The sequence below is a fragment of the Cenococcum geophilum genome (assembly GCF_001692895.1).
Source record: "Cenococcum geophilum 1.58 unplaced genomic scaffold K441scaffold_36, whole genome shotgun sequence".
NCBI classification, from domain to species: domain Eukaryota; kingdom Fungi; phylum Ascomycota; class Dothideomycetes; order Gloniales; family Gloniaceae; genus Cenococcum; species Cenococcum geophilum.
In genome coordinates, this window is record NW_027137594.1 from 1,117,458 (window position 1) to 1,130,729 (window position 13,272).

Here is a 13,272-nt window from a genome sequence, read left to right on the forward strand (position 1 = left end):
TATAACAGCACTGTAGCATGCTATCTATTTAACTCGGGCATTGGGCATTAGGCAGCTGCGGGTGTTTATCTATACTAGGGGCAAGGTAGAGACTTTTATCTCTACCTTTTTAATTTTTCCAATTAAGCTAGTTAAGGTTAATCTTAGTTATTAACACGCCGGTATACTAGATTAAAAGCATTTAAAGTATCTTACCTAAACCCATTATATCCGCGAGAAAGGTCCCACCTAGGGTTATATAATTAAGAAGAGCATAGGTAACACTAAGCAGCTAATATATCTATATAGCTTTACCCTTTTTTATACCGTGTAAGTAAAAGGTTATATCTTAAAGAGTGTTACGAATAGTTAACGGAAATAAGAGGAACTATAGCGCCTTTACCCATAATATTAGGTTAATATATACTTCTTGTACGTCCTTTAGGTGATTAACTTCCTAATCAACCTCTTTAATTTCATCCTTATGCTTATCTTCCAGTTCCTTATTAGTCGAAATAGGGTTAATTAAGGCGTTAAAGTGGCGGCGCTCCCATATGCGGTTAAGATTAATTTCCCCAATACAAATTAGGTTAGGGTTATTATTTATATCCTTAAATAATATATTAATAAACATTTCGCGATTAGACTTTGGCCATTTATTACACCATCCTTTTATTTTATCCTATGGCATTGTCTTAAATATTTGCACTTTGTCTAGATCTACGCCTTTTAAGAGCTCTAATTTATCTAGTAGGGGCTAGTCTTTACTACTATAGGTTTAGCTATAAGCAGTTTTAATTATAGCCAGCCATACGGCTAATAATGCATTAGTAGGTATAGGTAGCGTAGACTTTAGGGTTAACGTAGGCTTTAGATTTAACTGCTTAGGTATAGGTGGCGTGGACTCTAGGGTTAACTGCTTATAACTACTTTAACCTAGAGCAGGTATATCTATTCTTCTCCTAGTTAGCACCGGTCGTATAATATTAGGGTTAGAGTTAGACTTAGAATCACCCTTATTAAATCTTATGCCTATAAATATATGTTAGATAACTCTATATAATATTATACAATCTTATAAATTATAAAGTCTCTTATGCTTTATAATCCGATTAGGATCTTTAACTCTAATTATAATTGTATTAAGTCCGGCCTTCTTTATAAAAAGCACCGTAAATACTAGGTTTATATAGTTGAGAATTAGTATACCAGTAGTTAGATCTACTATAGTCTAGCCATCCCTGTATTTATCTGCTAAGAAGTTTTTACTTATTACGGCCTGCAGCTTATTATATCTACAGTAATATATATTAATTTTCTCTAGAGAATCGGATAATAGATGCTTATGCTTAGTTTTTAATGCAAATCCGTATAGAATGGGGGCCCTAGTAAATAGCGTTTTGTCTAGGTAACTGTATATAGCAAAGCTCATTTTATAGAATGGTGTAGGTGTAGTATTTAGCTATTATAGGGCTTTAATAAACAGATTACTGAGCACCTAGGCAGTCTTAGAGGTTGCCCTTAATCTAAATAAGTTGATAGACTGCTCTCTGGAAGATAAGGCGCTACGCTTTTAAATAGTATTAGTTATTATAACCTCTACGCCTTTACGTCTGTTAGTCGTTATATATCGCCATATAGATTTTTTAGCGGCGATAGTAAAAGCTTTAAACTCTAATGGTAGATCGGATCTCTTAAACACGTGCCTATACTTAATATTAAGAAGGTTAAAAACTATACGCTTAACTCCATTTTATATAAGTTTAGACGTTAGCAACCTACCACTAAACGCTTTATTGATTTTGCTAGCATAGTATTAGAGGATTTTACTATATATTTTTTCGTTAATTATAAGTCCTTACTACAGCTTTAGACCACTTATTTGCGATAAGTTCTTATTAGTTACAGTAGTTAAGTACTAACTAGATTTTAAATGTGGCGCCGCTATTATAGTTAGGGACCCTATATATTTATAAGCGGGTAAAAGCTTAATATAGAATAGTATAGAGTAACTTATAAAGACAGTAGAGCGGATAATATATTAGACAATTAGTAATAATACAATAAGACAATCCTAACAGTTATGATAAGAAGGTATGCTAATAGTATTAACTTAAGATAATAGCAGATGCTAACGAGAGCGATTTAAAAGCGATATAAGAAATAAAACGGAATATAAGTCTTAATATAAGAAGTAGGATAAGATGCAAGCTTTAATATAGGTAGTAGAATAAAATATAAGACTTAGAGTAAGAAACGGAACAAAAGGTATATAGCGAGACGAGATATAAGATTTGCGCTGCTAACTAAGTAAATAACAATAAGAGAGCTGATAATTTTATTCTTCGTGTTATAACTAGTCAGTAAAGCAGCTCTAAAGAGGTAGGGAAATAAGTTTAGGACAATCTAAGACATTAAAAAATGTCCAAGATTGTATGAAAAAGTAAAATATAATATAGCATTTTATTCCGCAAGTATAAGGTAAGGCAAAATACATAGTAGAGAGAGGTAGGGGGATAATCCAAGACATTATAAAAGGTCTAAGATTGTATAAAAAAAAGTGAAATATAATATGGTATTTTATCCCATAAGCGTAAGATAAGGTAAAGTACATAGTAGAGAGAGGTAGGGGGATAATCTAAGACATTATAAAAAGTCTAAGATTGTATAAAACAAAGTAAAATATAATATAGTATTTTATCCTACAAGCGCAAGATAAGGCTTTGGGATACCCTTTCACCCAAAGTATAACCTATTTTTAAGCTATATCACTAATAAAGCAACTTTTTTTTAGGTAAGCTGTTACGTCTACTATATAGGCAACCTAAAACTAGTATCCTAGATCCCACTTATGGCTACTACGCCTTATATTAAAGATATTCGCTAGACTTATTTATATATAGGTCCCATAGTCCAAATTGTATATTAAGCTATCTATAACACAGCTATTATTACTCTAGCCCTATAACACCGTACTCTTATTTATACGCCTTTTTCTTCTATTTCCTGCTATTATCCGCTTAATCTTTTAAACTTCTATAGCCGCCTAAACTAATACTATAGCCTCTTTGTCTTTAAAAATATAACTACATTAAGCTTAGCTTAGCCTTAATTTCTCTTTAAAAATATAGCTACGTTAAGCTTACCTCGGCCTCAATTTCTCTAAACGTATACTACCTAGAAATATATCCCGCCTTATATAACTATTATAAACTCTACCTATAATATAGCGTCTAGTGCCCTAGCGTAGAGCGGGCTCTTTTAAAAGCCGCATTATAATGCCTTCCAAAGACTAGACACCTAAAGCTTCTTTAGCCGCTATGAATAAGGGAGATGCCAATATACAGATTAACAGTAGCATACTAGGTAGAGATGGCCCTAATCTTCACAAGCTAGGGTAGGATATTAAGGTTAAGCTGGCTGATCTATAGACTAACCCAAATAACCCGTTCTTTTCTGCTAAATTATTTAAAGAGCTCTAACTATATTTTAGCTCTCCGTACCCTAGTAATATATAGGCTCGTGCTAATATATCTGTTTAATAGGAAACCGGAGGTGTTAAAAGGAATTCTAGAAATAAACTTTTAAAAGCCGTTAAAGATAAGCAGTTAGCCTATAAGATATAGGCTTTCTATTTAGTTACTTTACGGGCTTTAAATCATCTATATTATTGCTAATACCTATTATCCAGCCTAACCCTTTAGCGTTACTCTAATAATAAATATAAGACTTCCGGGCAGCAGCTTAAGTTAGATATTGGTTAGAACTCTATATACCTAAAACCAGATATTATAGTTCTAAGTACTAACTTATTCAGTTATCTCAACTTAACTAGCACTACCCTTAATCCTCCCTTTTTTCTTATTACGGCTTATATAGAAATAACGGAATCACAAGTCCGGATAGCTAACATTATTAGGCTCTGTAATATTAGTAGTAAATAATATCTTCGCCGTAGCTATAGTCCTATAGCTATTGCCTAAGAATACTATATATTGTTATTTAGACGGATAAAGGTTTTTTAGGTACCATTAAGTCTTTAATTCACAGTTTGGCTGCTTTAGACTCTTTTAAGTCCTTAAACTTGGTATTAAGCTTAGTATTAAGCTGGTTACACTTACGCTTTAATATCTAGTTTGGTTACCTTGGACTCTTAAGTCCTTAAATTTAGTATTAAGCTAGTTATACTTACGCTTTAGTATAACTAGTTCTAGTAAGAAAATAAGAGGTATACTCTTAGCAGCTACAAAGCTAAGCCACTTAGATTAAATACTAGCAATTAACCGTTAGTACTATAACACGCACTCTTTACACCTAGAAATAATACCACATTATTTAATATATAATTAGCGACAATGTAGCGGAGCTATCTATGGTGTTCTTATACCCCTAAGAGTTACGGCGGCTTTTACTAATACCTACGGTGCTATAAAAGGCGGCTGCCTAGCCACTAACACGTCTATAAAAAAACACGCGAAGAGAGATATAACACTCGCACGTTTATTACGGCCTAACTACTTATAATTTATAATTAATTTTACTACTCTAACTAGTTAAATAACGCGTAATTATAACTAGATAGTATAAACACGGATACTAATAAGTACGCTCCGGTGGCGGTAGAATATAAGCAGAATGCCCACCCGGTGCCTCTATACGGTATACCACATTAGAAAAGCGTCCTATCGTTATTATTATTACTTAGAGTAGAGATATTTAAAGCAACTAAGAATATAAAGGCGGGTAAACTAATTTTGTGCGAGACCGATAATAATATATAGTAAGTTAACCAGACAATTTTAGATATTACTATATAATAACACAATAATAGCTAAAGTATACTATACAATCCTTTTTATTTAGAGTTTAATTACGCCTTTTTAATATAGCTGCACCGCATTTGCTATATAAAGGGAGACGTTAACGTACTGCTTAAAGACACCCGCCTTAGCCCACTTTATAGCCTGCTCAGCTTCTAATTTGCAAATTAATAAGAGAAACTAATCACCGCTATTCTATTTAGTATATAAGATAAATAATAGCTCCAATTAAAGTATAAGGTGGAATCGAATATTAAAGGCTCTAAGCAGAGGAAATACTATATTCTTTACTAGGATATTATAAATATAATTACCTTTCTAATTAGCCATTAACCCTTTAAAGATGCACTAATATATACACTAAAGAGACTCTACAATGCCGACAACCACTAAGTCTACAATAAGCTATATAGCGGTAACTAGTAGTAGGAGATATAAGGCAAGGTTCCTAGCGGTACTACAGTAGTTCCTATACTTATAGCAGTCAATAAGACCTAGCTAATAATACACTATAGCAATAAATTGGCCTAGCCGGTATATCTTACCATCGGTAATCTTAACTAACAAGTTTAACGCTAATAGATATCCCCCGTAAATATTCTTGTCGGTTTTATGCCAGTTATTAAAGAAAAGAATAATAATATAAAAAGTAAAGCATATTATAAGGCGATAAGAACTATACTTAAATATAAGTCCTGCTTTAGTATTCTAACGCTATATTCCATAAACTAAAATATAATAGTAATTAAGTATCTTATAGAAAGCGGCATAGACCTTTAATATGCGGATAATTTTATATAACGATATTATCCAATTATATATGGAATAATAGTAGACTATAAAGAACAAGTACTGCTTATAAGTGTTAAAAGCCAATAGCACTACACTATATACTAGGTCCCCCCTTTAAAGCGCGAGAACTTAACTAAAAAATAATACCCGCCACGCACCTATAAGGAGACGAGAAGATAGATTAAACACCAGCAACTAAAGAACATTCTTCCATCCTTAGACAACTGGGTATACCCGGTAGAATATTTCGCATAGCACTATCGCCTATTTAATATCCATAAGGGCATAATAGTAGATATTCTACATTAGCTTCTAAAGGGTATCATTATATAACTTATTAAATAGGTATAGAAACTGGTAGGCGATATCGTCTAGCCAAAAAAAAAGAGAAGAGGGACGAAGATAACCACAATAAATATATCTACGGAGGCTTAGCTTAATTAGCGTTTTAAATAAGTCCTGGCTTTTACGGAACTAAAACGGTTTAATAATCTATCATTTAGTAAAGTTACTTAATAGACAGGTAATAAATAAAAAGCCATAGTTCGTTAACTTGTTGCTATGCTAGCCCCACTGCTGTCATCCAGGGAACTATATGCTATGCATTTTATAAGAGCTGTATACAACTTCGTTATTATAGCTTAGTATTACACCCATAATAAGGAGACACTACGATATATACACCACGCCCTATATTAAATTGATATGCTTAAAGGCGTATTTTAAAGTTTCCGTCTAAAGGTAAAGGATTCTAATACGGGCCATTTTAATATACTAAAATTCCATGCCCTTATACATTTTAAGGAAAATATCCGCCTATATGGATGCGCAGATAGGTACTACACTGGCGCAAATAGCGAAGCTGGACACTGTTATATTATTAAGGCGTTTTATAACTTAATAAATAAACGGGATTTGCTATCTTAAATCTGCTCTTATAATTTAAGATAGGTAGCAGTACTAGCAATGGAAGACGAAATAGCTTTCACGAATAGTAATTCTGTACTATAGTCTTCCTAATATCTAGAGGTATAGGTTACTTAACCAATATAGTATTTGGCAGTTATAAAGCTTTAGTGGCCTTTAGAAGACATAAATAGGGCAACAGATCTTGTCCAAAGGCGTCTTGGGTTAAAGACGTGGCTTTATATATCTTATATAGCAAACTGCTACAAAATCCTAGGGTTTCTAGATGGTATTGTGGTATTTGTCTAAGAATACAGGCAAAAACTATAAGGCGAACGTGCCTAGAACTCCAATATAGACTAGAAAGAAAAGGATTCTTTATAGGTTAAGCGCCTACTTATTAAAATATATCCATCTATCCGCTATTAGAAACGAGACGGAAAAAATGCAACTAACCTTAAGGCCCAAATTAGTGAGGTAGTACGTTGCGCACCAGATTGGCAATATTCTAACTAGTAGAGGCGTAATTATGTATAGGTTCAAAAGTATATAGATAACGACAACCGTATTAGAAAGGGCCGCACACTATTAGGTAGAAGACTTATAGGCCAGCTTTAGCTAATTGTTACTATTCTAGATATTAAAAGGTTAGATAAGTATGGTGTATACATATAGTATACTAGAGCTATAGTAGAGCTGCTTCAGCCATTAAATCATAGACTACCGCATCTAACATACGGCATAGTTAAGGTAAAAAGGTGGCCGCGCTTAAGCGTAAATACTAGGCAAGTACTTAGAGGTAGTCGCTTTTATTTAATGCCATCTATTCTATAAAGCGCGCATATTGTTCTAGCCGCTACTTCTTGTCTAGATTTATACTATATTAATAATTATATTAATTAGGACCAATATAATACTCTATACTTAGACAACTTTCTTAAAGAAGGAACCCGTATCGCGTTATTATATAGAAGCTAGAACAAATAGTAAAAGTAGCTAAGCTAGTATAGAACCTATATAAGACTATATAGGACTATATAAGATTGTATAAGATTATATAAGATTATATAAGATTATATAAAATTATTTTGATTTTAATATATATTATAAGCTAGCATACTATAGGCTAAGAAAATAGTAAAAATTCATTTGCGTAATTGGCATACAACTTTAAAATAATATATTATATTACCTTAATTGCATATCAAGGAATGTGCAGTTAGCTTTTAAAGTTGTTAAGTTAGTTAACTGCGTATTATTTAAATTTTAAGTTAGTTAATTGCATATCAAAGAATATGCAGTTAGCTTTTAAAGTTATTAAGTAGGTCAACTGCGTGTTATTTAACTTTTAAATATGTTAAGTTGGTTAATTGCGTATTAAGTTAGTTAAGTTGCATATTAAGTTGGTTAATTACGTGTTAAGTTGGTTAAGTTATATATCAAGTTAGTCAATTGCGTGTTAAGTTAGTCAATTACGTGTCGAGTTGGTTAAATTACATGTCAATTACGCGAAACGCGAAAAATAAAGTCTACTTGAATCTCATCCTGCGAATATTTTCCCAATATACTAAGATTAAGAAGTAGGAAGACTTTAAGGATCCACTTATAAGACGCGAAAGAAAAGAAACTATAGAGGAATTTAGAGCAAGAATTACCTTATAGCAAGAATAGAAACTAGATAAGAGATCTAGTATATTAGAACGTATAAAGGACAAAATACTAGTATAAAGAATTACTAATAGGCCTAGGGCAGGCACACTAAGAGCTAAGTAGCTTACTAAACTGGAAAATAAAGAGGATCTAGGGATCCCTATTAGGTTTAAAGAATAATATATAAAGGGCTGTTATAATATAATAATAAGAAGATACTTCCTTACGGACGAACCGTATACACTCTAGTAGTTATACTAAAAGTGGTATAGACAAAGGTACAACGACGAGTAGGAAGATTTCTATATATAGTTAGACGAAAAAGGTATCTAAGACTACCCAATTACAGAGAAGGCTATAAATTATATTAAAGGAGCCTTAATTATAATATTAAAGGATCTAAAGGAATGCTTAGAGGACTAGAGAAGCGAGAGACGCATCTTAGTACCCGCGAATAAAGTTATAACGTTTAGATTAATATAGCAGAGGTTTAAACTTAAGGATAAAGACGAGCTAAGAGTTAACCTAAGACACTAAGTATATTATACACTAGTATAGATTATATGCGTAGATAATATATATAATATACACAGAGCACCTAAAGATAAGTATAAGAAATATCCTATAAGAATATATTAGATAATAGAAGAACGGAAATATTAAAACGCTAAGTATATGTATAGCTGGCATCTAGTAAAAGTTTAGGAGTTAGGAGACTTAATACTTTAGCTAAAAAGATTCCTTACGGAAGAATACCTAGATGGATAATAGTAGTGGGAATGCCTAGAGAATACGTGTCTATAGTATATTAAAGATAAAAAGCGAACTAAGTATTAGCTTAAGTTAGACTAAGTATAAACAGGATTAAGTAGCTAATAGTTAGGAAAAGTAGAGGCCTATAGGACTAGAGGGAGCTAGTAGTAGAGCCTTAAACCCTTAAAGGAATTTAAGGATAATACCTAAATTTATAAGTAAAATAGCAAGATTAATAGTTTAAAGCGCTAATAGATAGTGGAGTAATACAAAACCATATTTTATTAGTAGCAGTTAAAAGAATAGGGCTATCTTATAGACGGAAGGAGCAACCTTACCTATTAGTAATAATTTTAGGAGATCTAATAGCCTACGGAGGAGGTATTATTAACCTTAAAATAGGACCTATTTAGTTAACTATTAAAGGAAGATAAACTAAAGATGTCTTTTAATATATTACTATTAGGGAATAATAAGGCAGTACTAGGAATGCCTTAGTTACAGGAATACAATCTAAAGATCGATTGGGTTATAGGTTAGGTTAATATTAGGGATACTTAACGCTATAAGATGCGATAATAAGCTAAGTTAGTATAGTACTAAGTAGGAGTAACCTATAAAGAAATAGAAAAAGGACTAAGTTATGTACTAAAGAGATACTATAAGTATAGTAAGAAACTATAGTCACTAGAAAGTAAGAAGCTATTAGAGTATGCAGTATAGGATTATAAGATAGAATTGGAACTAGGAATAAGTCTAAGGTTCTTTCTAATTTATAAGCTTACTGAAGAAGAAGGTAGAGTATTAAAGGAGTTTATTTAGGAAAACCTATAAAAGGGATATATTAGACTATTACAGTTATTAGTAGGTTATCCAGTACTATTCGTACTAAAGAAAAATGGTAAACTAAGGCTATGTATTAACTATAGATAGTTAAATAGCATTACTAGGAAGGATAGGTATTCTTTACTCTTAATTAGCGAAATCTAAGACAGGATAGGTAACGCGTAAATCTTTATAAAGATAGATTTAAGATAGGCGTTCTATTAGATTAGAATTAAGGAAGGTAACAAATAAAAGGCAGCCTTTAGATTAAAGGAAGGACTATATAAACTATTAGTTATGCAATTTAGGCTTATAAATATACTAGCAACGTTTTAAAAGCGTATTAATAATGTATTAGGAGAATACTTAGATAAATTTGTTATGGTATACCTTAACGACATTATTATCTACTTAATAAGTAAGGAAGAGTACGGGGAATATGTTAAATAGGTCTTAAAGAGACTATAAGAAGAATAGATGCTAGTAGTAATTAAGAAATGCGAGTTCTTTACTAGGAAGACCGATTTTATTAGATTTATTATTAAACTAGGCCAACTTAGTATAGACCTAAAGAAGATTAAGGCTATAGTAAATTGGTAGGAACTAGAGAACATTATATAGTTAAGATTATTTTTAGGGTTTTGCAATTACTATAAAAGGTTTATAGCGCAATGGTTAAAGGATATTAAGCCACTTATATAATTAACGAAGAAAGAAGAACTATAGGCATAGGGAGAGAAGTAAAGGGAACTCTTTAAAAAAGTTAAAGAGTTATTTACCTAGGAGCTAGTTCTTAAAATTTATTAACTAGGACTAGAAACAGTTATAGAAACGGATGCATTAGACTATATACTAGAGGCGTGCTTTATATAAAAACATTAAAATAAATAGCACCTAGTAGTATACTATAGTCGGAAGATAACACTATTAGAGTTAAACTATAACATCTATAATAAGGAGTTATTAGGTATAGTTATAGTACTAAAGAAATAGAGAGCATTCTTATAAGGTATAAAGAAACTATTTATAGTTAAAACGGATTATAAAAACCTAATAGGATTCCTAATAATAAAGGAACTTAACTAAAGATAGGTTAAATAGGTAGAGATGCTTATAGAATACCATTTTAAGATTTAGTATATTAAGGGTACGGATAATACGTAAGCAGACACTTTAAGTTAAAAAGCTAAACTATAAAACGATAAAAAGCTATTAGGGGCTTTACTGCGAAAAGATATAGACAGATTAATTAGGTATAATTATCTAAAAATTATAGTAACTTAAGAGAAACTAGAAAAAGTTTATAAGTTATTAGAAAGCTTTTAGGTATAAAGAATTCCAAAAGTATAGCTAGAAGATCTATAAACGAATATATATAAAAATTAAGAAGTAAAGTATATCCTAAAAAGCATAGCAGAATAATTTGTAGAAGAATTCTATAAAGGATTAACTTAAGGACATAATGGAGCTATAGGCTTAGTGTTAAGAATCTAAGAGGAGTATATTATTAATAGAATTTAAAGCTTAGCGTGAAAGATTACTAAAGAATATCTAGATTGCTAGAGGAATAAACTAATAAGGTATAAGCCGTATAGAGGGCTATAATCTGCTAAAATACTAGAAAGACTATAGGAAGTTATATTATAGGACTTTATTATTAAGTTATTAAAGTTAAGAGACCTTATTACCGGATAAGATTATAATATAATCTTAGTAATAGTAGACAAGCTTATAAAGTGGGGATACTTTATAGCATATACAGAAGAAATATTAGTAGAAGACGTCGCTAGAATCTATATTAAGGAAGTATTTATAAGATATAAAGTACTAAGTAAGATTATATTAGATAGAGATCTAAGATTTATAGCAGCATTTTAAAAGGTATTCTTAGCGGAATAAGAAGTTAGAGTAGTAACTTTTACTATATATTATCCGCAAACGGATAGATAAATAAAAAGATTAAACTAGATACTAAAACAGTATCTAAGATATTATATTAATTACGCATAGAATAATTGGGTATTACTATTACTAGTTATATAATTCGCATATAATATAATACTTTAAGAAGGAATAGGTATATTACTATTTAAGGCAAACTATAGATATAAGCTAAGAATATTGTTATTATTATAATAAGTAAAGAAAACAAGTAATATAGCTAAAGAAAGAATAAAGACGTTAATAAATCTTTATATAGACCTTATGGAATTAATAAAGGGAGTATAAAAAAGAATAAAAAAGTACTATAATACTAAGAGATCTAAGGGACCAGATCTTAAGGAGGGAGATAAAGTATGGCTACTATATAAAAATTTCAAAAGCTAACAATTAAGTAAAAAGTTAGATTACGTTAAACTAGGACCTTTTAAAATTAAGTAAAGGATTTTACTAGTTACGTTTAAGTTAAACCTACTAGCTAAAATAAAGATCTACCCTATATAGTATATTGCGATACTAGAGCTAGTATACGGGAATATTAAGCCACTAGTTTACGAAGTAGACATATATAGAGGGCAAGAGGAAGATAAATAGTAAGTTTTAAAGATCGTTAGCTATAAAGATATTAACGATAAAATATAGTATAAAGTAAAGTAGATAGGCTATAATAAGACTACCTAGGAACTACTAGAGAATTTAAAGAATATTATAGGAAAGGTATAGGAGTATTAGAAGAAATTAGGTTAGGTAGTATTAATAAAAAAGGATTATAAAAAAATAAGTTACCTAAGGGGGACCTAAGAAGAGTAGTTGCTAAACTACTTAGATCTGTTTCCTTTTTGGCTAAAAGAGAATCCGTTCTTTTATTACTAAGTTCCTATAAACCCTATTCTATAAGTTTTTACTCCTTAAAATGGACCTTCTTACGCACCTTTTTAAGACGAATTAACTAAGCAGACGCTATAAGACGAGACTTAAGGGCCTATTACTAAGCATTAGTAGCCTCTTATTCTGCGTTATAGGAACGGCGTAACTCCGCTAGAGTAATAGATAGTTTATTATCTAGCCGTATAGTAGTAGATTAAATATAAAACCCTAAGACAAATTAATTAGGGAACTAGATAACTATTAAGAGTAATAGGTTATATATATTTAGTATTAGAGATAGAGTAAACATTACAGGACAAATAAATATTCGCTTTAGTGCACTTTAAATAAGAGGACGGTTATTACGAAGATAGACTCGCTAACGTAATATAAACTAACCCCTTTTTTAAATAACGAGAATATGGAGACGGTATAATCTTACTAAGAGATAATATCGCAATAATAGTGCGAGCACGACGAGCAGTTAAGGAAGAAGAAATTGCTTTAGGTATAATAAGTAAAGATATTAACTAAATTAATTAGATGGATATTATACCTCTAATAAATAACTTAAAGATATTAGGAATCTTTAAAGATAAAGATAAAGAGGAGGGAGATAGTGTTACGGACGCTTTAAGTACAATATTATAACTACTAGGAGAGGAGTTAGAAGAAGCTAATTAGTTAATTTAGGCATAGTCTAGGATAGAGCCGATAGAGCTATATAATAAGGAATAGT